Genomic DNA, 26,696 nt, shown 5'->3' with positions numbered 1-26,696 from the left:
TATCTTGTGCTGTGAACCAGATAGCCAAAGAAGCTTTCTTGCCAGGGTTCGTCCTTGCTTGAAAAAAATGTAAATGTACACAACTGGTCAATCTTCAAACCTAAAGGGTGTTTGGAAGCCAGTATTTGCTCTAATTGATGGAATCACTTCAAACTTCCAGATAATACAGATTTATTGTTTTGGGCGGTATTGCTACTGAGTTACCAGCTGATCTGTGAAATGTGTGCTTTTAAAGAACACTTATAAAGAGAAAATGCACAATGCAAAGTCTGGGTATTACTAAAAATCTATATTTTGGAAGCACTTTTTATCTTAAACCTTTTTGTGCATTTTGTAGCCGCCTGTATTGTACTGTGTCTAATGAAAGTTTAAAATAATGACTTACATATTTACAGTGGTTTCTGTCACAGATTGGGACCCCCTAGCACTAAACATACACAACTCACTATTCTCCAGTGTACCAACCAGGATTCAATTCTATGGCTCTCTGGTACCAGACACAGACCTCTGCAGCGCATTAACCAAGTCGTTTTCTAATGTAGAAAAGTGAATTTCCCACGGATTACCTTGACTTGCATTTACTTTTCATTTAAGCTGTGCCTGGTTTTATGTGTAGTTACAAGAAGGTAAAAGGCCGAAAAAAGGTTACAGAATGTGTTTAAGCCACACCTTTGACCACGCCCCCATGGTAACTCCCCCAGCACCTTTGTCCACAGCATCATAGTTCCAATACTTTTTTAATGCACTTCGACCACTGAACACAGGCGTACACGTGTGTACATGGCCATATTTGCATGTATTAGAACATTGAACCCAGACAGACTGTCTTTGGCAAATCTTACACTGAAACATGAGGACTAAGCATTTTACTAAGTTATCAATCCAATATTTTGCTTTTCATAAATTAAGGCGGAGGTTAAACGTAGCAATAGAAATACTTGATTAAACATTTTATTCAGTGTATTAAAAGCTGCAGAGTAAGACCTCACACTGTGCAGTACATTGCTCCCTAGTCGCTTGATCACACACAGAAATTCAGCGCATGCAGAAAATCAGCACCGTGACAGAGGCCTACCACTTTAAAGGATGAACCCATTTACTGCATTTCAATGGGTTCTGAGAAACTGTACGCACGGTTTCTTCTGCATGCAGCTTCAAAGCTACGGACATTATTAGAGTAAAGATTACAACAAGAGCTAGAAGCGGAGAGGTAAAGTATGACACTGAATATGCTAAATGTACAGATAATGTAGCTGTCCTAAAAAGCCCTTGAAGAAAAGTTGTGATTTTATTAACAATACAAAGAAGAATATTAACGTGTGCATATTTTTCTCTGCCAATTGCAGCAAGAAATATTTGACTTAAACCATCACCTGGAACCATAATTCTTATGAGCACCTCTTCCACATGTGACCTCCAGACAATGACTGGGCTCTAATGTCTGTTCTTCACTTCGACTCAATGCCCTATCATTCAATATACATTGATTCGAATCCGAACGGATCAAAATAAATCAGAAGCAGAACAATAATAATCCCCACTCAACCTCAAGACACAGTCAGTTGATGCATTCACCTGGTGGTACGCTGTCAATCTTCAACATAGAGAATTTACCCGGGTTCTCTGATCCTACATTTAGGTCCAGAGCATTAAAATGAATATAGTCTTCTGATTGAGAGACCTGCCTTGCTAGATGCTCTCTACCAGACAACTGGCATCTAACAGCATAACCTCGTCTGGGTTAAATCCAGAGATCATGAGGCAGTTGCAGGCATCAGCTTGTTGAAGGTACAACAAACGGGTATGCAGTTCCTACGGGGAGGGAGCAACGGGACGTTGAGGGGAGGGAGGACAACCAGTCAGAGAAGGAACACTAGTAGGGAAGGGGAGAGCTCCAATATTAGCAAGGGCCCTCACACACCCCAAGGGGTGTCATGCTTCATCATAGGGCAGCTCCGCGTCGGGCCGGCGCTGCAATGCTCAACGGGCCCCACAGAGGGGCTCTTTGCCGGAGATCTTCAATTTTGTTAAACCGGTAGGCCCCATATGATGAGGCAGTGGGGCAGAAGTGTGGTGAGTATAGTGGTGTAAGTGGTGTCTTAAAAATAGCTAAACGTGTCCAGAATGTACTTTATTTGCTGGACACTGATGCCATGGCTAAAAACAGACTACACAAGTCCAGGGTGGCAGGAAAATTAAACCTGCTACAGCTCAAAGTGTGTAGTGTGAAGGGATAGTGTTTTAAAAGATTGACATGTTTCACTCCTTTGTTCTCCTGACGGATGAGTGGAGTTTCTTCAGAACCGGGGTGCGAGGGGTCCCTAATCTGCTCTCTGGTTCCAGGAAACAGTCAGGGGATTCCTAAGAGGTACTGTCCCGATGGTTTAGGATTCCAAGGTAATCCGGAGTGGGGGGCAGAAATGTCAAGTAGAGTAAAAACGTCCTTCTTGCAGACCTATAGGTTCCGAAGCAGGTGCGTCAGCCTGTACGTCCACACCAACCGCAGCAATGACGGAAGGTAGTGGCCTCCAATTTGGAGCCCCTGAATGTGGGACCTACCCACGTCTGAACGCCAGAGATGCTGGTCCCCTTTTGGTTTTACACGTCAGTTTGTTGATGCCACCAAATGATTCTTCCTCTGGAATCTGGGAATTGAGATTTCAAAGAACACGGCATTCCTAGTTCCTGCATAGGCAGGCCTTGTAAATGGCAATAGAGAGTCATACTGTAATTTGTTTCAGATATCTCAGAGAATCAGGTGCATATGATTGGTGCTCAGAGAGGCTCACATCACACACAATCAAGAATCCAAGACAGGAAGGAGACCCTGGGCAAAATGGTATTCCTTCCAAGATGTTTAAGTTTGAGGGCACTCACTGGACCTCTGTGTTAACCCTACTCTTTAATGAATTATTCAGCTCTGGCTCTATTCTCTGAAAGGGCTTCATCCTTTGTCCCCAAGATAAGTAGGGTCCAGTGGTAGATTCAGCAAACTTTTGAACGATGGCCGTTCTTGATGAAGTCGCCAAGTTCTATGTGTCCCTACTGTTAAAAAATCTTTTTAAAAAGTCAGATTTACATACTTGGATTCTGTGGTATCAGACAAGGATTATGGTAAAAAGCGGCACAATTAAAAATATCATGGTCGTATCAATTCTGTCAAACTATTATGCAAAAACTAAATCTATGAAATTGTATGCTGCTTTTTAGATTTTAAAACCGCAATTGATTGTATCGATAGAAACAAGCTGTAGACAAAGTTGAATGCTTGGGGCATAGATCCAAAACTGCCATCCAAAAGCTATGTGCTAATACTTGGATACAAGTAAAACTAAGTGACAAAAAGTCAATAACTAGGAAACTATACACCCATTTGGGGCTTAAGCAAAGCTGCGCCCTTGGCCCCCTACCTTATTGAATTGATATATTTCAGACATTGGTCCAACTCAATTTAACACTAGAACCTGTCCACCAAAACTAGGAGGTGTATTGACACCATGCTTTTGTATGCAGATGATACATTTATTTTAGATAGAACTAGCTTGGGACATCAGCACACTTTCAAGCATCTTGGAACTTACTACAGTGAAAACAACGAGCATAAATCAAGAAAAATTTAACATTTTAGTTTTTAGTAATGAGAAATTGTCAAAAATCTTACTGGAATTTCAATAGAAAGCAAACCAAAAGAACCATGATCTACAAACATCTTGGAATTTTATTCCAAGGAAGCGGGAGCTTAATCCACCCTCACGAAGAATTAAAACTAAAATCCAAGCCACTAATGTTTGCTATGATAAGGCTGTCCTGACTGGGCTAATAATACTGTTAGAGGTAATTTAAAAGAAAATTAGGTCTGCTTTAAATTACGGTTGTGAACTATTTCAACTCTCACAAATACCTTAGCTTGACGTAATTCAATGTCATCTATTTAGGCAGATTTTTTCCCTCCCATGTTCTCGATCGCAAGCAAAGCTGCGCCTGGAATTTTGCCTGCTTAGACGGCAGCTCTTGAAATTATATAATAAAAGGAGCTTTTGGCATAAGTCCAAAACTGCAATATCAGGTTCATTAAATCAGTTCTAGGGCACCATCTTGAAAATGCTAATCGAACGAGCAGCTCTGACCATTCTTCCCAGCTGCATATAGCCCTAAACAATTTAAACTTCTAAGAAGCTTGAGAAGCTAACTTATCATGGAAGCAATTCAAAGAAATACTAAAAAAAAATTTATTTTGAAATGGATTTAAAATCATGCCATGTATTTAAATATCCAGGTGTGTTATTACTTCCCTACAGCCAAAATAAGGTGCAATCTTATCTGGTAGAAAGCTCCTCAATGAAATTTGAAAAAATCTTATGCCAGACTCCGCTTTCCTCAATTTTATTTTGGTGAGATTTTCCAAAACTGGAAAAATCTAATTAAGCTTGGCATACATCATCCACTGCTGTTATAGCCTTCAAACAGAAGAAAAGTCTTGCTGCTTCCAACCATTCATCGACCGTAAATTCGGTCTTGTGTCTGTGTGGTAAAGGAATGTTTTAATACTACAGACATACAGTGGTTTACTGGTTACATTTATAAAAGGTAGAACAGAGTAAGCTGATCAGACTCAGGAACTTTAAGCTGAGCTCTTAATTTAAAAATTGTCCTAATCAGCTGCTTTAGCGCCATTGGCTGACTGTTGGTTCCTTTTTGTGTCTGAGCACCAGGACGCCTTTTAGCAGCTGTGTGCTTTACAAATACACCAATTGATTAATACATAATATGAGACTGACTAATGGGACTTAATATGTTTATCTCTTATTTATCTATTCACTTTTATTGACATTGTAATGCTCTTGATTAACTGTACAATAACATTATTATTATTATTATTATTACTGGATGGATCTAGATAGCAGGCTATCAACCCTGGCCATGGTGCTTCAGGGAAATTCTGAGAGTGGTCTAGGAGCATCGTCATCTTTTTTTTTTACTCCATGTTGCAGATTCCATCCAAATTTCAAAACACTGACAAAGTTATTTCTGGCTAGACTATTAAATGGTCTTGGCTCTCTGGATTATAAACCAGAGACTCAAAGATCAAGAACATGACAGTCATGAAGACAACTAAAGTAACCGTTTTGTGCCACAAACAGAACATCTTTAATTAGATTATTATCCAAACACTTAGAAGCCAAAAAACCAGGTCCACTCGGGGGACCTTCGTGAAGCATGAATAAGCAGATAACTGGCCAGAGAGAAAGCAATCACATTGCTAAATATTCCTCAAGGAAACAGTGTAATCACGGAGAACTTATCAGAATCAAACAGAGATTGAGCAACCAGTCATCTCTAGAACAATGTCTCAAAAGCGAAATCTATCCTTCTATCTACAAGGGATTCTAAATCAGAAAACTATTCTACACCCTCTTCCTATTGCTAACAAAGACTGGACTATCAAGGGGAAGGGAAACTAAAAATACTTACACCCACTTTAAACTTCAGAGTTAGACGTACCAAATTCAAAACATGGGTTATTGCTGTGTCAAAGTTAAGCTCTTTTGGAATCTCTGGATGGAAGGGCAAAAAGGAAGAAAATCCAACTCACAACCTCTTAGGTATGATTCATAATTGCCACAATTTGCCGGCCAGTAGGCTTCAGTCTTGAGCTCCGAATACAGAAGTGCACTGGAGAATTGGTAACCAGATTAGCTATGTGAGAAATACTGCAGGCAAATGTTTGTGAGATGAAAAACATAATGGGTGCGAGTTCACCTGCTGTTACTACCACAATGAAATTCGGTGGCAAGGTGATTGAAAATGATACTCTGAAGTATCTTTGGTGTCTACTGGGACCCCTATTGAACTTGCTCTTTTGAACGTAACATCAGGTGCGCATACAGAAAGGTAGAACGGATACTGGGTTCACTATGAATGGTAACCTTGGATGGAAGTACAACGCCTACTGCTGGTGCAGCAGAAAACCAATCAAGGTTATGTCATCCAATGAAAATGCATTTATCCTGCTCCAGTTCATTTAAGAGCTGGTCAATTCCCTCAGGAAAGGCAGGCTAAAATGTGTTTCTTCGGTCACTATACCAAATTTCTGAGAGGCTGTCACCACTGCTGTCTGGATAGATTCCTATTACCACCAGCACTTCTCTGCTGAGAAGAGAGGGCTGGCATTGTACAGCAAGCGAAATGCTACCTAAACTCACACACTAACCGTTTTAGGGTGCAGGGAGGAAACAAACATAGAAGATCCAATGATTTTTCTAAACCCTCAGTAAATGGTGCAACAACACCCAGCAAATGTTCCTAGACCGCATTTAGATAGTGGTCTAAACCTTTAATTGGATTCTTAGCTTTGAAATAGATATAGTCTGAGTTTAAAAACGGAGTGGATTTTTCAACCGTTGGTGGGTGCCTCCAGACAATATCACTCCACCCTCATTTACTCAGGTTTGGATTTAAACATTTTTCTTGAGTGGATGATGAAAAACCCGACAAGCGATTAAGGAGTCTACTTCCTACAAAGGGAATGCCTAGGAATCCAGAGAGAAGAACCAGACTTCTTTAGCACACTTTCTTCCCATGATGATAAACCCACTTAATACTCTAGTCTCTGTATATTTAACAAACTCCCATTTGAGCCATTTTCTCCTCTATAATTTTTAGCAAAAGTGGCAGAGGACATGGACGAAAGCTAGTGAGATGAGGGAGAAATTAGATATTCCTTTTCCTTTCCCCTCCAAATAAATATTGGAGTGAATAGACATAACATACTTAACGTGTATCTTTTCTGTAGCGCGACATATCACTGTTTCAAAGTCCTTTACGTAACAGTTGTTACTATTGCCCACTTTAATGGTACTCCATTCACCAACCTTGGAAGGATACCCTCCTTGCAGATATTCAAACTTGTGACATGAAGAAAACCCTATATGTCATCTATATATCAGCAGAGAGTAATAAACTCTGAGTTTTAGCAGCACTGGCTTACGGTCAACTCCGAATACAGTCCCTTCCTTTCCCTATTTTATATGCTCAGCCCCAGTGACTGAAATACTCTGTGTGGCACAGCAGTCAGCATTCTGTGGAGGGAGCCCAAAAAGGATGTGAAAGAGTGAAAAGCACCTGCACCCCAGAGCAGAAGGAAGTTGTAATGCAGTCACCTGCCCAGGGACCAATGAAGTCATCCAGTTGCTGTGGGCTCTTCAATTGCATGAGGAGTGGCTATGCTTCAGTGTACGCACATATCAATCCGCCTAGTGCCATATACGGTCATAGGAATGGCAGACACTACATCAAGGATCCGCTCATATGGATGAGCCTAATGTGGTGCAAGGGCGGGAAAAGAGAGGTTATTGCCACTCAGCCAATCATCCCAACCAACACTCCGTGATGTGGCTGGGAATGCAACTTAGGGGCAACTTTCTCATATTTGTCAAGATTTACACCACAGGGTGGGGAGGGTGGCAGGGGGAAGAGGGCCGTGGAGGGCTCAACTTGCCAACTTGCTCACAAGAAGGCACAGTCAGAAGGCATTCTTACCAAAACGCTGTTAGTCATGGGGGCAACAGGGAAGATCCCACAGCGCTTCCTAGTGTCTCCCAAATTATCCCACTCTGTGTTTTAGATCTAATATGGTGAACATAATGCTTTTACGTTTCTGCAGATGCATAAACAGGTCCCAAATCTAAATTACACAACAGACACAAAATGGCTTTGTTGATTGCCAGAGGGCAATAGCATAGAGTGGAAGACACAAGATGTAAGACATATTGCAGTCTCAGATGGCTGTTAAGGTTCAATGTTTCTCAGTTGCTGTTTAGGTTAGGAGCATCAATATTATACGCTTGTTTTTCCAGTGTCTGAATTGTCTTGGCTGGTATTTGTATTCTGCGGCAGGTGTCAAAAAAGAGCAACTCTCTTGGTCAGATGGTCATAGCATGTGGACCAAAGCACAGGATATAGCCGATTTAAAAGGTGCAATATCATTTAGGATATGAGTTAATGTTAAAGAGCCCCCATTCATTATAGTACATTCTACAATATGTTTGATAGAAAGAAGGGCCCAGCGGTATTATAGTGAGTGTACTTGAGTACTGTTCACATGCATTAGAGACAAGACCACCCCATTTGGTTAACAAGGGCCCATTGCTTATTATATTCAATCAGCCATAAACCTGAGAAATATCCACTGCAGGCAGTTGTCAACCTGACCTAGAGCATGATAAACTTTGGTACATAACATATTTATATTTGGTGGATAAGGGTGGGTGGCAAACTCCGCTTTGCCTGGGGAGTTTTGCCAACTCCGCTGGGAGTGTGGAATTCGGGCAAAGACTCTGATTACATGGCGTGGCGGAGTTTGCCCCTGCTGCGCACCCAGTGGAGAGAGTAAAGGGGTGAGGAGGACCAGCACTTACCTGGGTCGGGTGCTCTTCACCGTGCCCAGGGTACCACCCCTCCTGTCCTGGTCTCCTCACCGTTCTCCTCTGTGCAAAAGCAAAGCAGACCCAGGTAAGTGCGGTTTGTAAATCAGGTGACAGTCTGGGGGTCAGGAACCCTCCAGGTCTGCTGCCTGCATTCTCGGTAGGTCGGAGCAGAATTCCAGTGAGTTTTTATGCAACTCCATGGAATTACGAGTAGTGGCACTCCGCCAACTCTGCCCACCCCTGAATAATACATACAATGTACGTAATGCAAAACATAGTAGCTTGTGCAGTTTGATATAACTTTATACTGACACTTTATTGCTCAAATATCAACAAGTACTAGAACAGATGTTAAGCTGGCTTCAGCATGGCACCTTAGGTGCATTTAATATGGCAGAACAGTCAAATGACAGATTTCTTGGACAGGATCAATAATGATAATATATGCTGTGTTGGAATAGAAGAGTCCTATGCATGGTAATGGACATGCAACCCTGCCCAGAGTGCCCACCAGTAGGGATGTCCAGATCCCGAATGCCGATTTTTGTTGTCACAGACAAACATAGATCATGCATGTGTGCCATGGCATAGGCCTGTCTTACAGATTGGGGTACCCTCCTAGTCCAGCAATACCACAAAGTAAAACCCTCATATCATAATAGTGATGGAAGGTTACTGCCTTCACCAAGAGTTAAGCAATACGAGTGTGGTGGTGGCAGCATACCGTGTAGTGATCAGAAGAATTGAGTGGGTCTTTTTAAACCCAAGTCAATGGACTGAGGCCTAGAGGCCCACTCCGTTTTTAAATTCACGCTGCTAGGTGTGCCGAACTCACCTTGGGCATACATTGGTTTGTTGTGAAGTACTGTGCAACACAGGAGTGGTGCATCTACGCTGGGTGTGTGTATATGGGAAGGGTACAATACAGGAAAAATGCAGTACAGAGCAGTGCCTTCATGGTGAGTGCATGTGCTGGTGTATGTGTGCCTATGCGTAGTACAGGACATGAAGGATTTGGTGCTGTGCAGTGTGAGTCGGTCATATACATGCACTGTGTGTATGTGTGCCCGTGGATGGTACAATACATTGAGAGCCCTGGTTTCGAATTTTGGGGGACCCAGGCCTGCATGGTTAAACATGGAATGGAGGTAGAGAGGATCCCCACACAAGACAGATTTGCGCATTGCTGCATCTCTAGAAGCTGGGTGGGACACAGACTGGAGGAACGAGCCAGGCCTCCCCTGTACATTTCAAACGGTGCCCTTCGATTTAGTGAGAGGTCACAAGGATGGAGCCTGGGCACATCCCACGAGGGAGAAGGAGCTGATAAGTGAATCATGCAGAGTAGGGATAGGGGCATTACCTTTTGATGTGCCTATTTCTGTGACTTATATCCAGTTGTGAACTTTAGTCCGTCACTCCCATGGCCTGTGTGGTGGGGCTATCAGCTTTGGATTAGTTTCTGCTATGACAGACTGGTTTCAAGAGGAAGAGAGAGCAGAGTAGTCACTTCAAAAGAAATTGCCCCCCTAAAGACTCAGACCCTAAGTCACATTTGAGGAAGGAAATGGACTAGAAGAGTGAGAGGTTGAGACACCAAAAATGGTCATCTGCCAAGCAGCCAGACAGGTTCTGTGAGGAGGGGAAGCAAGACTTCTGCCTTTGACCAGGACTGAGGGCCAAGGCCTGCTATTCTTCCTGCTAGGAGAGGGGACATCATCCACGTAATCCAAGTCCAGCTGCCCTAGAGCCTGGAGCACCAGCACCTGTCTGCTTGCCAAGAACAAAGTGCCGTGTGAGGAAGAAGAGAGTGTTAGAGGGAGTGAAGTCCAATGCGGACCTCTGTTGAGTGGACTCTCTCTGCAAGGTTTGAGGAGATGTCACAGGAGCACCTGTGTACCATTACCCAGGCAAGGGCCCAGCAACAGAAGCAACACAATGACCCCCCTCCCCTAGAGGGAGACAAACCATACACTTACCCCACAGGAGGAGCAGCAGAGAACCTCCAGTCACTTCAGGAGTGCGACTGCGAGTGAGGGACTCCACACCAGCTGGGTGCAGCAGCCTGGGTTGGTTGCAGCAGACTCACATGAACCCAGCTGCTTCGAGAGGACGGGGTGCACTCAGGAACTCCAGACACTCTATGCCTTCAGGTAAGACTGATTTTGGGTTTGGTAGCCCTGGTGGAACTTGCTGCTAGTTAGCATTGGAACATTCTTGACTATAAATTAGAGTCAAAGAAGACTCTAGAGACTCGAACTGCTAGTGGGGCATAAACTGGATATTACCAATAGTGAATGGGGAATAACCACCATCGCTAACACGAGGAGCGATTGGACCTATAAAAGTGAGTTTCTGTCTGGACAATGATTTATTGTAGCGGAGGTGTGTATTTTGAGTTGTACGCCTCTGTTCATTATCCTGTAGCCACACATACCCGAGGGAGACTCAGACCACACATGCCCTGAAAGTCAAGTGCAGAAGGTGTACTTGGCCAAGTTACCCGGAATCCATAGTAAGTCAGGCCCCAGGACATCAGGAGTAAAAGGTCTCAACCCTCACGGCTGGACCCAGAAACCCCTGCTTCTGTAGGGGAGTGTTTGAAGATCTGTATACATTTTGCAGGTCCTGTTCTCACAATGGATTTGTGGACCATCTCCAATAGAATCTCTTCATTCACTAGGAAGTAGCACAAAGCTCGGAGGGCAGGCCAGATTTAATTTGCTTGGTTTTAGTTTAAAAAATGTACACCAACTGAAGCAGAGAATGAAGCGCAATTTTCAATACCTTAGCCTTTCCATTCAAAAATTCTATATGGAGAGCTGAAAGGCTCAAATGAGATGGTGAATGTCTAGCTTGGGTTCAGAGCTTTGACCAGCTTCATTTGGAGCCCCCCATTTATTCATAGCACTGTTGTGGGTACCTTCTTATTACTGGATGTCAAAAGTAGAACCAAGGTTTGAAAAACTATCCCCCTCTGTCCTTGGCTTGTCCGAAACTTTGGGTCAATAAAAAAGCTGAAGAGAAAACATTTGGGTGGTTTGCAAAGAGGAAATTCTGTTTTCAATATTTCAGGTTAGGGTACTGCAGTCGTAAGGGAATTTCTGAGAAAATGTAGGTTATTGAGTCTACTGGACTTAAGAAACAATCAGCCCATGAGGCAGAGTTACTGAGTAGAAGACACAGTTCTAGGTCATAAGCAGAGCGCTGCAATAGCATACAATAGAAAGAGAAGAGGTACATTCTAACAGACTTAAGAAAAAAAAAAAGTTTGAAGCTAAAACCTGCTCACTTATTCAAGCCGAGATAACTTTAACACACTATACAATATGCAAAAACCTGCTAACCCACGTCCATAGGCGGTTAAAAAAATGCATAATTTAGATAAGTTGGGCATCAAAAAAGGTAGCAAACGCATGCTCATAAGACAAAAACAACTGCATTTGCATCATTTTATCCAGAGTTAAGAGGGTAAGTATGAGTCATCCAAAAGTTCAAGAAAGCAACACTGACAGAAACGTTTCTTCATAGCCACATGCATCAAGAATTAAAATACAAACTGAAACCTGTGCAAAGATCAGAGGGGCAGAGCTGCACTGAACAAGCGCTCTGGGTGATGCACGTGTCTGATTCAGAGAAGGGTTCTAGCTTTACATCAATTAGTGGCATTTTATCTTCTAAAGTAAAGCACACTCACATAAGGAGGCATCAACATACTTAAGAACAGACTTTTTTTTTATATGTGACCGCACTTCTCTTTAATACCTACGTTTGACAATCTTGTAATCAAGCCAATCTCAACATTTCTATAACTGTTATTACTTTTAACTGATTGAAATAGACTTTACATTTTGGTTTCTGTTGACCCAAACCATGGCCCAGAAAAATCTTGGGCCACGGTTTTCAGAAATGTTGCCATAGAACACAAATAGAACAATGAAAGTTGCAGACTAACAATCATGAGCAAAATGCCAAGTCAAAGCAGTGGGTATTGTACAGATTAGACTGGGTGGGAGGCAATTCCACACTGCGGGCACTGCAATTGAGACAGCCCTACCTCCTAGAAACAAGCACTATCCCTGCAGTCTAGTTTGGCCAAAACCCCTGAAACAATTAATAACAGAAGTATCAACGGCAAGCAACTTTCACATTCACGTTATTGTAACCTTCATTTTATCCAAATAGTAAAGTTTGTTTGAAATACAGCTGTGAAATAATGTAATCACAGGAAGGAGCATAGTATTTCACCAAAATAAGACCACAGAACTGAAGGGGGTAGAAGTTAAACTGGAGGAGAGCATTGTGCTGTGCGAAGGAAGGCGAATGGGGCGGTGATGCGGATCTCATATAATTACTAGAATTGTACAGAAATCCTAGTCACTTTGAAGACAGGTTTGCTAGGTTAATACAATACCTTTTTGGAGACACTAGTCTATCTCCCACCCTCCGTCCCTTCAACGCATGCAACACCTAGATTAATTGTGCAAAAACAGAGTACCTTTTCCTGATTGTACCTTATGAGCGGTGTGCCTTACCCTTTTAGGGTGACCACCGACATGCAAAAAGACTGTGCAATATTGTCTAGGTTACCAAATTTACAATGTAGAATATCAAAAACCTTCTGTGCAATGGGGAACCATATATGAATCAAAGACTTATTTCTATTAAAATATTTATGCGTTTATTAGTAAAATTTTGTTAAAAAAGATCATAGTATCGCAATACTGTTACATGAAAAAACACTGTAAAATATACATTCAATTGGTACAAAGCATATTCATAACACATTCATTAAGACAATTCTAAGTTTAAAAACTACTTTTTGTAGCTATGTTTTCAAAAGACATATTAATACATGGTAGTGAAATAATATCTTAGTAGGAACAAATTGAAATTTTTGTTCCTACTAAGATATTATTATTTGCTATTATATGCTTTGTACCAATTGAATGTATATTTTACAGTGTTTTTTCATGTAACAGTATTGCGATACTATGATCTTTTTTAACAAAATTTTACTAATAAACGCATAAATATTTTAATAGAAATAAGTCTTTGATTCATATATGGTTCCCCATTGCACAGAAGGTTTTTGATATTCTACATTGTAAATTTGGTAACCTAGACAATATTGCACAGTCTTTTTGCATGTCGGTGGTCACCCTAAAAGGGTAAGGCACACCGCTCATAAGGTACAATCAGGAAAAGGTACTCTGTTTTTGCACAATTGTCAACCCAATCCTTTTCCTGACAGAAAGGGTAGCTCCCTATTCATAACTTTTCTAACACCTAGATTAAGCCAGCAGTCAATATTTTAACTTCGAGTTGCAGCAACTCCATGTGCCTTGCAAAAATAAGGAAGAACACAGAATAGGACATACTAGCAAAAGCAGATCATTTTCATAAGGCATCTGGGAATCGTTGTGCAGCAATACACAAGTTCAGCACGAACAGTCAGGTACTGAAATTCTGAACCCATTTCATAAAAGTCATTGTACCATGGCGATTTTGGTAGCATCAGATCGAAAATGGCGAGTGTAAGGTGTACAAGTATTTTCGTCATATTCGAGTGACGAGATCACCGTGAAATCAGAGTTTTCGTTCTGAACCCTCGGTTCCATTTTGTGTACGGCAGCCATTTTGTGGTTGTCCTTATATAGGCCGATGACAGTGGCCGAACGAGTCTCCAAGCACACGTACACTTTAGCTGACTTCAGAATAACCTGAGCGAGCGACCCTCTAGCCTGAAGCCAAACTTGTTAAGCCACTTCCTTTCCCAGTAGCTGATCAAGATTACTGATCAAGACACAAGACACCATCAAACCTTTTATTACGCACAGCTATGTCTTATCTTGCTCACACCTGTCTCTGCTCCTTTCTTTATGGTCCGTTTACGATAGGGATGTGCCCGTTTTTATGGTGGGTTCGATCGACCTGTCTGATGAAGAATGTTGGGTTTGACTAAAAATTGATTGTGGGCTGGACAAACTGAAAAATGGGCTTGTCATCATGATTCTGCGTTTTTGTCGTGAAAACATGTGAATGGCCAACTGTAAAATAAGGAATGTTTGCCTGAAGCATAATATTTGGTATATAAAGGGATGACTAGCTTTGTAAAGTTGAGCAGTCTCCTGAGAACATACACGGTGTTGTACTTCTAGGATACCGGTTACTGGCTGCAGCCAATAAATTTGGTCTTTGACGTCACCAAGAAGTTTCTGTGTTTCTGTAGTCTGAGACAGTAGAATCCGAAGTCTTCGGGTGTGTCCCCTGGCACCGCTGGGTTCTAAATAACCCGGTACTTCATTTGGCACAGAGCTGTCAAGCAGGCCTACTGCTAACAATATACATAGAGTGGGCTTCGTGTCCACGCCTTTCAACCATTGGCTTTCTTCGACCAGGCTCTTTTAGCCACTGGCTTCAGACTTTGTTAATCACGTATTGGATCAGACCGGTAGAGTATTCATCGCACAACAAATGCCATTGGCTGTTTGGATACATCCAGGGCCACAGGAATTATGCGGCAGGGGAGGGCCAAATTATGTAGCAGGGCCGAGTAAATTATATAACAAGAAAAGCCAAATTATGCGACATTGTACGGCACATTGGGATTGTATTACTTCATTATTTTGTCATTTTCTAACACTTGTTAGTACTTCCTGGGCATTAGTTGAAACTCATTAGTATCAGTTTAACACCCAAAGATAGCAATAAGCCACAGAAAGGTGATCAGTCAACCTTTCTAAAAGGGCCTTCCACTGCGCTGCAACAGGTTTTGCTGTGTTTTTCCTAAATTTTGAACTGTTTGAGCTAGAAAGAACATCTTTTTTTGTTAAAATCTGCAGATTAGCAGCAGATGAAGGATTATGTGGCAAATGCGGCAAGTCTCTAATTATGCAAAAATAGCTGTGGCCGCACAATCTCATAATTCCAATGGCCCTGGATATCCCCTTTTGCCTCCACACAGGTGTTTGCACTTAACTCTATGTGCCACGTTACTGCTTTGTCTACTCCTGCTAGCTCTCGCCTGTGTCTCCAGCTGTAATGGGCAAATACTGCATGGATTGGTACATTTCAGACCTATTGACTTTGCCAGTACTAGTTTTTTAATGGTGAACCAAGATGTGAATGATGTCAGCCACAGACAGTGCTTAATTTGAGCCAGCGTTTTCCTTTGGTGAGCACTGGCATGTAATTGTCAACACTGGGGCTTGTTCCAGTTTGACACATGGTGACGCTGCTAAAAATGCCCATTGACTGCTGCCAAAGCCATTCTTAAAAGCTTTAGGGGCATGGAATAGTCTGAAGTGTCACACTTGTAAGAGTGTGATGATTTTTAATTGTATTGGTACTGCCACTGGCAGGGGCAATGTGTGGTGCAAGCTGCAGTGGCCTTCTGACAAGGGCACTGGACTTTTTTTTTTAATATAAATTAAGCACTGGCCACAGATGTGCGATATTCCTCAGTCTGCCTACTAATGAATCGAAACGTTTAGAAAACCGCTCCAACAAGCGATAGTAATGAATGACATGGATGTGTGCATTTGAGTCATGGACAAGAACACAGACAAGAACACAGACCCAGACAGCGTCCCCTCTCCCTCCCCTTCCCCCTTTTGCAGACTTCCGGTGCTGCGTTAAAGCGCACTCCAGTTTGTGGTGATTTCTGATCTTTGAGCATCTCTTAAAAACAGCTTTCGCACTTCAGCGTCCTTTCAAAAGAAACTTGCTCCTTTTCACATAATACAGAATCTCTTACAACACGTCATGTTACTGAAAGGAAGCCAACTAGCGCATCCCCTGACACACTTTATCTGGAGTTGCCAAGTTACTGACTGGAAGTCTACAACTGTCAAATGTTTACAGCGCTTGGAGGGCGTCGCAGAGAAGTGTCAGCATCTGCAGAAAAGCGGCTTCGGCTCGGTGTTCCACTTCCCCCTCCGCTCAGTCACACGCTTCTGAAACCCTCTCGCACTTTTGTTTGTTTTCATGCTTCCTGGCTCGCAAAGACTCGGTGTGCCTCTCGCTTAGACGCCCACCCTTAAGTTTCACCCCTTCACCCCCTGGGGTGCAGCGGTCTTTCCTGCTCCTGCCGTGGGACGACCCCCGCCCCCCCACCCCCCACCCCCTCATGCCAGCTCCTGTTTCCCCTCCTTCGGTGCCTTTGAAGCACCTGTTAAAGGAGTACAGGCCTGGCCTGCGGCGACGTTTGCCACAAGCCACGATTCCTCCTGCGTTGTAAAAGGGCACAAGTTCACGCGCTTCCTCGCGCTTCTTTCATTCAAGGCCCCCCCCTTCACTAATCCAAACAGTACAGTTAAAAACGTTTTTTTGTTTTATTTTTTTGCAGTTTTATATAAAGCTAACTTGGCCTAGCCCAAGGACATTAGAGCGCCGCGCCAGATTACAATACAGGGAGCTGTTAAAAGGTAATTAATCAATTTCCCCAGATTCACAGGGTGTTGAACGCGAGCCAGGACTCTAACCCGGCGCCCCAGTTCCAAGGTCGGCCGCTCTGACCAAAGGGTCACTTCTCCTCTAATGTTACTCGTATTTGTGGGATCGGATCTTCATTGTAAAACGGAGTCCTGCGGTTTCTGATTTCTAGACAAACCATTACAGCCTAGAGAACGCATTTGCCCTTCAGTGATGCTACCCCGGCATGGTTCGGCTTGCAAAGGGAGTCTTAGCCATCCATTTGCAGTACAATAATGCAATAGGCTCCGGAAAACAGTGGCAAACGGCAATATCGGGCAGATATTGCCTGTTATCTACTGACAGTCCAAAGACCTGGAGAAAAGGCTTCACAGCAAGTTTAGGATATGAACAGGCCAGCTCGGTCAGACAAGTGTTCGAGAGTTGAAGCACAACGTAACAGAAGGCTTTTCCCTCAATGGTGCTTCCCCTCTCCAGAGGGACAGGCAGCTTCAGAGACAAGAAACCGAGCATCAGCTCAAGCTTGAGCCTTTTCTTGGTAAACAAACAGAACCATCATATGGATCAGATGAATAGACCCCAGATATTTCTGGTAGCTAATGCAAGTTCCTGTTTTTTTTTTTTTCCACAACAAAATTTTTATTTTGATTGATCAGGTAGAGCATATACGCAGTTCTCCACAGTCAGGAGGGCCTGCCAAATGTCAACTGTAGCAGGAGTAGTACCGAAACCCTAATCAACGAAACAACCCCACAGAACCCCCTCCCACCTCCCACGCCCACCCCATGACCCACCTACCCGCCCCTTATCCCTCCCTAACCCTGCACACGTGATCTCAATAAAGCTCCAAGGAAGTTAGTGTCCAGCCAGGTAACTCGTGGTCCCACGGGCCTACACTCCATTGTCCACATCTAGGCCATCCTCAGGGTCCACTGGAGGCACCAGGGTCAGACCCCGATACTCCGCCCAACGCTTCCAAATTTTGTAATGTTTCCGGGGGCATCCTCTGGCCTCAAACACAGGGCGCTCTAACCCCATAAAGTAGTCCATCCCTGCTTTCCACGCATTCAACGGGGGGGGGGGGGCACGAATCCTCTTCCACGCCTGTGCCAAGTCCCGTTTTGCCACTACAAGACCTAACAACAAAAGGTGGCACTTGTAAGTATTCCCCCCCACGCCCTCCAGTACATACAGCAGTCCCAGTCTAGGGGTACGGGGAAGATCCCACCCCAGCACCTCCGAAAGGCAGCTCCACACACCCCTCCAGAATCTGGTCAGGCCCACACACGACCATACAGTATGCAACAAGGTACCAATCTCAGCTCCGCACCGCAAGCACTCCGGGGATCCAATCAAGCCCGCCTTCCACAATCGCTCCCTCGTGTAATAGGCCCTATGCAAATATTTAAATTGGACCAGCCTGAGACGCACCGCAACAGCAGTCCCTCGCGGGGACTCCAAGGCCTCCCTCCAGTCATCCTCATCCAGTGAGACCACATCCCCTTCCCAGGCTTCCTTCAGTGTGCATAGAGTAGAGGAACAGTGGGTGACAAGGGTTTGGTAAATGCGTGAGACCTTCTTGTCTCCAAGATCCCCCATGAAGACTTTCGCCTCCAGGGGGCTGAACTCCGGTAGCGATTCCAGGCCTACTAGGCTGGGCTCCAGCACGTGGCGTAACTGCAAATATCTGAAGATTTTTGGTATTGGGCATATGAAACTCGTCCCTCAGCTCCTGAAACGATTTGAGGGCTACTCCGGACACAACATTTCCCAGCGAGGAGATCCCTATAGAATCCCATCGCCGAATCCCGCCAGCGCGGCCAGCGCGGGGAGCTGCCCATTACGCCACAGAGGGGTCTCCGCCGTCAATCTGCCCCACCAACCCATGCGACGCAGCGCCTGTCGCCATATCACGAAGACCACCTGCGTGGCACGAGGCAGCCGCCTCCTCAGAGTGGCTGAGTACAAGAGCGTATGCAAGGTGTTGGTTCCCATCAAGGAGCGCTCCAACGCATAAGCCGGATCCTCCCTATCTCCGTACCACCAGTCATTCAACACCAACAAGTGGGAGGCCTGGTAGTATGATAGCACATCAGACGTTGCGAGGCCCCCACAGCTCCACAGTAGGTGGACAGAAAGCAGGTACGCAGTGCTACCCTGGCCGCGCCTCCCGCCCACAAAAAGCGTCCCAGCACCGAATTAACTTGCCTAAACCACTGGGGTGCGACCAGGTGCGGATGATTCTGCAGTTGATACAGGAGGCACGGGAGTGCAACCATTTTAAAGATCGCAGACCTGCCATAAATGGTGAGGGGCATGCGGTACCACGTTTTAATGTCCGACTGGACCTTTTCCCACACCGGCAGAATGTTGCGCTCCCAAGAAATCACCATAGACTCAGATAGGAACACGCCAAGACACAGCAAGCCTCCATCTGCTACCTGCAAAGCCGAAGCCCAAGAGCCCGCACACGCTCCGTCTCCCAAACACCCGTAGGGTGGACTTACGAGTGTTAAGGTAAAGACCCGAAACCTCACCAAAGATGCGCATAATCTCCAACACCCGAGGCCCCGACCTGTCCAAATCCGTGAGGAAAAAGAGGACATTGTCCGCGTAAAGCGCAATCCTGTCCGTGATTCCCCGATCCCACTGAAAACCGCGCAGCTGTGCGTCAATTCGCACCCAGGAGGCCAAAGGCTCCATAACCAGCGCAAATAGGTACGGGGATAGCGGGCAACCCTGTCGGGTCCCCCGACCAATTGGGAACTTCTCGGAGACCGCCCCGGACACTCGCACGGACGCCGTGATGTTGGTGTATAGCAGCTTGAGATAGGAAATAAAGACCGGGCCCAGGTTAAGACGGGGTAGGAGCGCAAACAGGTAGGTCCAGCTTACGGAGTCAAACGCCCTGTCAATATCCGCCAGTAGTAGGGCCGCCCTCTCACCTGTGGCCCCCATCGCGTCCACCGCCGTCTGTGCCCGACGAATATTATGTTGTGTTGCCTTATGTGGCATAAAGCCTGACTGATCCGGATGGACCAGATCCGCTACATAAGGGAGAAGACGGTTCGCCAGTGCCTTAGCCAGCAGCTTAGCTTCGACGTTAAGCAAGGAGATAGGGCGGTAAGAGTCATGGCGATCCGGCTGCCTACCCGGCTTTTGAAACACCACCACTTCAGCGTAGTATCGAGCAAAGCTAGCCGCCAGCTCCACTGGATCAGTTAAAGTGACCCCGGCTGCATCCGTGAGTCCCGGCAGCGTCAGTGGCTGCAGGGTACGCTGGCACAGCCTATGGAGCATAGTGCAGGACTTGTCTCCCCATTGGTAAACCCTACTTCGCGTGGCTAGCCACGCCTGCCGGGCCTCATCCATCAATACTGACGCGTAGGACCGCTGTGCCTGCAGAAGTAGCCGCACCGCCACATCATCTCCCCCCCCCCTTGGCACCGCCTCTCAAGAACCTCCACCTGTGCCGCGGCAGCAACTTTGGCTTCCTTACGTCGGCGACGGGCCGCTGCACACCACGCGATGTAAATTCCCCGCAAGGTGGGCTTCATGGCCTCCCATACCACCGTCACGTCTGCGTCCGCCCCCAGGTTTTCTTGCCAATAATGCCAATAATGGGCGATCGCCCCCCGCAGATGATGCACAAAGTCATCCTGCTGGAGATGCCATGAAGACATCCGCCACCGAAAGGGTTGTCTCTTTCTGCACAGCTCAACATCCACAGCCACTGGGGAATGGTCAGACAGCCCCCTGGGTAAAATGTCTGCCCCACGCACTCTGCTCAAGAACGCACCGGGCACAAATATATAATCCAGGCGCGAGAAGGAGCCATGCACAGCTGAGACATAGGTATATACACGAACACTGGCATGCAAGTGTCGCCATACATCAATCCAACCCAACCCGTCCACCATTGCACTCAGCCGGGTGGGGGCAAGCATAGTCTGAGTCTCCTGCAGCCTTCGACGGTCCATACTCACATTCATAACATCATTCCAATCACCCCCTAGTACAGCCAGGGACTCCGGGATCTCCGCCCACACCTCAAACAGCCTCTCAGCCAGGGACCACTGCAATGGGGGAGGCGCATATATACTCCCAAACACAACCGAATCTGAGCCCACCATCCCCTTCACAAAGACGAACCGGCCTTGCGGGTCAAGCCACTGCCTCTCATGCACATAAGCCAGCCTGCGGTGGACCAATATAGCGACTCCCCTAGAGCCCCTGGTAAACCCAGCGTGATAGACCTGATGGTAGCCAAAGCACTGTAGGCTAAGCACCTTCGTTCCCATCATATGAGTCTCCTGTAGCAATAGGACATCTGCAGCTTCCCTCTTGCCTCAAGGTAGAATCGCCCCGCTTAATTTTATCCAGCATCCCTCTGACATTCCAACTCAATATATGCATGGACGCCCTAGGGGGTCCCGAAGGTGGTGCATCAGCCATAATCCCAGGGAACATCGAACCAGAGCAACCAGTAACAGGCCCGGGCAGACCACACAATCAGAAATGGAGCAATAGAAATCACGTGCAACCCCCACCAACCCCCACACTCCCCCCCCACCCATCATCCCCCCCAGAACACCCCTCTCAAACCCACATCCCCCTCCCACCACCCCACCCCCATACCTCATAGAACATTGAAGTACCTGTCGCGGCATGGGTAACATCGGGCCCAAAACAGAGCGCCCAAGGCCAACCATACCAATGGATCCCAACTACCCACTCAACTAGGAAGAAATCCCCCCCTCCAACTCCCTCCCACGTAGGAGACAAGAAGCCCCGGCAAGTGTGCTCCCCGAACCCCACCCCGCAGCCCCAAACAATCATGGAGAAGCCTTGCAAACAGTCATCATGTACTCAGTCTTCGGCTGTTCGATCAGCGGAGGGCAGCCCTCCGAGCACCCCCGGCAGGGGCCCAAAATGCCAGCAGATAATCCCACACCTCAGCGTCCATCAATGTTCCTTTCCGGAGTGGTCAGAGTCGACAGTCGTCCCATCCTGTGCTTCACTGTGGGAGGAGGAACGTTTCCGCGACCTGGATCTCCTGTGCCGCTTGCTCCGGACAGCGTGGTCGCCTCGCTCCTGCGATGAGCCCCTCGACGAACCCGGGTTCAAGCCCGGCTGGGCGTGTGGCCGGACCCTCACTGTCTCGTCGGTCCATCTGAAGACCTCCTCTGGGGTATCAAAGAAGTGGGTCCGTGACTGAAATACCACCCGCAGGCGGGCCGGATAGAGTAAGGAATACTGGAGCTTCAGGCCTCTCAGTTTCGCCTTGGCCGCAATGAAGGAGTGGCGCTGCTGCTGCACCATTTTTGTATAGTCTGGAAAGATCATGATCTTCTGGTTCTTGAACGTGAGCTGATCCTTAGCCCTCGCCTCCCGCAGGATGGTGTCCTTATCATGAAAGTTCAGGATCCTAGCAATCACTGGCCATGGCCGCTCCCCAGTAGGCGGCTTCTGCGTTCGGGCCCTGTGTGCGCGTTCTATCACAAAACATCGCGACAAAACATCTGGGGGGAGCCAGCTCTCCAGCCACTGCGTTAAGAAGTGTTCCATGTTCCCCTTCTTGCAACCCTCCGGAAAGCCCACAAAGCGAAGGTTATTCCTACGCGCCCGCCCTTCGGCGTCTTCCACCCGGAGCGCCAGGCCTCTTTGAATGTTCTCCATCACTGCTACTTTTTGCTTTAGGGTTCCCACATCGTCCTCCACGCACGAGATTCTGGACTCGGCCTCCGTGATGAGAGTCACCGCATTGCGAAGATCTTGACGAAGCAGAGTCACGTCAGCCCCCACCGCTCCTATCTTGGCGTCCAGCATATCCCTGGATTGGGTGATCGCCGCCATAAGCGCCGCGTTGTCCGGCCGCGCGCCCTGGCCACCGCCAGACGCTCCGGGCCCCCCATTTGGCCCGGTGAATTTGTCAATAGGCCCCTGTTTGGCGGACCCACTGCCCCCTCCACCTCTGGTCATGTCGGGAATGTATGTGGGGCCGCTCCCAACAGTCTAGGCGCGAAATGTCTCAGGGAGGGCCTACTGCGCCACCAGGATCAACTAGGGCCACTCCACCCTTTGGGCTCCACTGCCCCAAGGCCCACGAGTCCAACACGCAGTCGTCTACCAATGATCTGGCCTCCAGGCAAGCCCTGCCATGTGGCGGGGGGGCAAAATGCGGCCCCGGTCCAGCTATGCCTCCCTGTCCGAGTGGCACAAGTCCAGGCCCCTCAGCAGCCGGCGGATCGTCGGTTCCCCCTCACCACCACCCAGAGTCTCGGGGCAGGCGACTGGCACACCAGCAGCACCACCGCCACTCGACAGCACACACGGGGGCCCCAGGGCACTCACTGTTTACTCCTCGCCACCACCGCCTCCGCTCACGGGCACCCCGACTCAGGGAGACTACTGGCCAAGGATCCGGGCGAGCACCAGCACAACAGCAGCTCCACCGCCACTCAGCCGCCTACGTGGGGGCCACGAGGACACTCACTGCGCACGTCCTTCCTTCGCCGCCACTGCTCACGGGCACACCCCAGATCCAGGAGCACCAAGCCGTGCAGGCCGGGTAGGATCTCGCTCCGGTGGGCTACAGCGCTGTCGGCCCCTCCGCTTCGCTGTGCAGGCCTCCTCTGATCCCCACTGTATGTCGCCGGGGACCTCCAAACTCGAGGCCCCGGTCTCCGGACCACTCTGTAGGCCGCAGTCCACCTCTAGACCCTATTTAACGCCAGCAGCCACATCTGTGCTTGAGGGCCTGGCCAGGTCCCCACTCTCCTCTCCAATCACAGCCCCAAGGCAGGGGCACAACAGCCGCAGCGGCCGGCTAGCTCCGGATGCCCCCGACCGGGGGTCGCCAAAATCGAGGCCCCGGCTGCACACGCCGGGACTAGGCCTCAGGCCGCCACAGCCGCCAGCTCCGCCGCCGAGGATCCGGGAGTGCAAATCGCCGCACCGGAAGGCGCCCCCCGCCGCTCGCCACCACAGCAGCAATTGCGGGCTGCGGGTCCGGGGGCCAGGATAATTCGTCGGATCAGGATCGGGCTGGTGGGAGCTCTAGCAAGCTGCGTCCACCATCTTCGCCCGCGAAGCCACGCCCAACCGCAAGTTCCTGTTTTTAATTGTCTTTTTTTTTGCTTTCGTTCACGACTAGCTAGACAGATGTTGTGTAACACAGTAATTGTTACTGAGTTTAGGAGCAAGATGCACGGAAGTAATGTTGCAAGCACACACATTATTGGAAGTAAAAACATTGATCAGACATCCTAGGCCTGCACAGTAATGATTTGACTTAATAATAAGACTCTATTGTCATGAAAAGGTCCAAAGCTATAAATTATAGGGACGGTACAGATTTTAACTCCAATACCAGGTTATATTTCAATAGCAGCCACACATTACACTAAGTGAGCAAGACTATCCGCATACCCTACTACTTACAGGGTCTATTTAAAAAAGGGACCAAAATATTCAATTTCTAGCACATGTTTTCAAATATATTGCCTAAAAGCATGAGTTTTTACGATCGGTTTTGAACAGAAACTCTCAAAATGGTCCAAACTATCGCGGTCTGACATAAAAGCCATACTAAGCATTTTCTTCTCAGCAGCAGGCAGTCATGAATGTACCTATGAAATAATTGCGCGCTGCTCACACAGGACTGTTTTCAAGGCTGGATAGGCAAAGGAATTCAGCCCATCCACCCCTGAAATTAACCCACTATTCTTTATTGCGGCAAAATACTTTTTGTGTCACATTTGACCAGTCCATTCCTGCTTTGATAATAACATTTTACCCAATGGACATAGGGTTAGAGTGTTATACTTTGATATGCCCCTGGGAATATTTGACAGTGTTTTTGGTACCTTAATACAATGTAAGACACCTGGGAGGGGGGCGGGGGTCCTGAGAAAATTGGATGCTGGTTCATTTAAGCCAGAGGAGAAAGGTGGAGAGCAGGAAATCAATTTTAATGCACAGATATTCACAGGCTTTGCCATTTAAATCCACACAGATGCGGACACACATTTACCATCAGCATGCCCACTAACGTATATTGTATGCATCAATGTACCTCAAGGTCCATGCATTCTGCTCCTTAGCTGCTACAACCCAGAAAAGAGGCGAGACTCGTGCACATCAGTCCTGACTCACTCCTGATAGGCTGGGTTTGGGTTTGCTGTTCTTGATGTTTCTCTCAGGGAGTACTGGTACTTGCTTCCACCACGTTCCTAAAAGGAAAGAGGAAAAGTGAGTGAGTGAATACAGCTCGACTGATTGCAATAGACCTAACATGAAATACAATTTCCCATCCATTTGTTATTCATCACCATGTGCATTGCTGCACAAATCTTAATGAGTCTGACACCTGCATGAGCAAGAGCCATCATCGAATTGCCTTCGAATCATTTTTTATGGAATAGCATTGGGATACTGATCTTTTGCAAAATAAGGGACTGGACAATTAGCAGTTCTCTTGACAAAGATGGCTTTTCGGCAAACCCATATTTTCTTAAAGTTTCTCAGAGTACATAAATTTGGATTACATGATAACAAACACTGTAAAACACAACTATTAAGAGCATTTCAATCACACAATTTTGTCGGTTCTAGATGACAAAAATGCCAAAACCAAGAAGATTTTGTGTCTTATAAACCCTTGTGTGGTCATTTGTACAGAGTCCATGTGGCAGAACTGAGAACTTTCCGGATAAGGATGGGAGAATCCTGTGGGAACACAAGGAGTCTTAGCAGTGCAAAAAAAGGTGGGAACAGATCTCTTCATTAATGAAGAGATGCTAACAGGAATAGGACATTAGAGGATCATATGCAAATCTGGCTTGAAAAATCACCCAAGAGCCATGCATAGGGAAAGAGAACTTACAGGGCAATGTAGCGAGTCTTTGGAAATTGATAATTCCAAATTGACATAAGTGTTATAAAACTCATTGAGAGTACGCTATCCAATTTTGATGGGTATGGTAGTGAGGGGTAATTTAAAGAAAATGCAAGGGTCATAAACGTACAGGTTGGAGTCAAACTAGAATGGGGAAATGGTGTCACCTACAATGCTGGGGTATATCAAGAAGAGTACGTGAGTTAGAGCAGTCGTGTAACAAAACCTAAGGGGGCCCTCCTGCAAATTTCACAGAGGGCCTCCCCCCACACCCTGGACCCATTCAGGAGCATTAAGGACAGAAACCTCACCACCCGTGCACCGTACAGGAGGTGGCACCCTGGAGCTCGGGGGCCCTTCGCTCCATGAGTGCTGCGGGGCCTATTGTTACACCACTAGCTACACACCAAGGATTTAAGTGGCTTGAGGGAAAGGTGATGGTGTGACCATGTATTACATGGAATGAAGTACCTGCTGTGGTGGATGATAAGGTATTGTATGTCACCTTCGGCCTCATTCCGCTACATGGTCATGGAACTCCTCAGTGAGTTGCAAAATCCTTATAATGTATGGTAGGGACTATTTTATCTCATAAAGTACAGCCACCAATCTAACTATGGCCTAATGTATGCCCCCCTACAATTTGCTTCTAAGGACACTACAGATACTTCCACTAGTGATATTCTAGACAATGCATACACTACAAAATGTATAGAGAAAATAGTGCAGATGTCTGTGAAAGTCGGCGCAGGCATGGGTAATTGCTGATTTGGGTAATACATTCAAAATACTTGTAATTGAATTACCTTATCAATTTACCTGCTTGGATTGAAATATATTATGTCCCCACACAACCAGTGCTTAATTTGAGCCAGTGGTTTCCGGTGCTCAACACTGGATCTTAATTTGTTTCCGGTGCTCCGCACCGGCACTTA

The 26,696-nt window shown here is 46.5% G+C and overlaps 1 protein-coding gene across 1 annotated transcript in view; it reads right to left on the bottom strand.

The window, feature by feature from the left end:
- Positions 1 to 26,696, bottom strand: part of ELMO1 (engulfment and cell motility 1) — a 1,412,865-nt gene that overhangs the window by 1,289,021 nt on the left and 97,148 nt on the right. Inside the window, exon 2 of the mRNA XM_078688215.1 lies at positions 24,940 to 25,096. The gene's annotated coding sequence lies outside the window, so the exon portion shown is untranslated. The remainder of the gene's footprint in view (positions 1 to 24,939; positions 25,097 to 26,696) is intronic.

This window comes from Lissotriton helveticus, chromosome 4_1 (assembly GCF_964261635.1).
Source record: "Lissotriton helveticus chromosome 4_1, aLisHel1.1, whole genome shotgun sequence".
NCBI lineage: Eukaryota > Metazoa > Chordata > Amphibia > Caudata > Salamandridae > Lissotriton > Lissotriton helveticus.
This window is presented reverse-complemented; position numbering and strand designations above follow the sequence as displayed.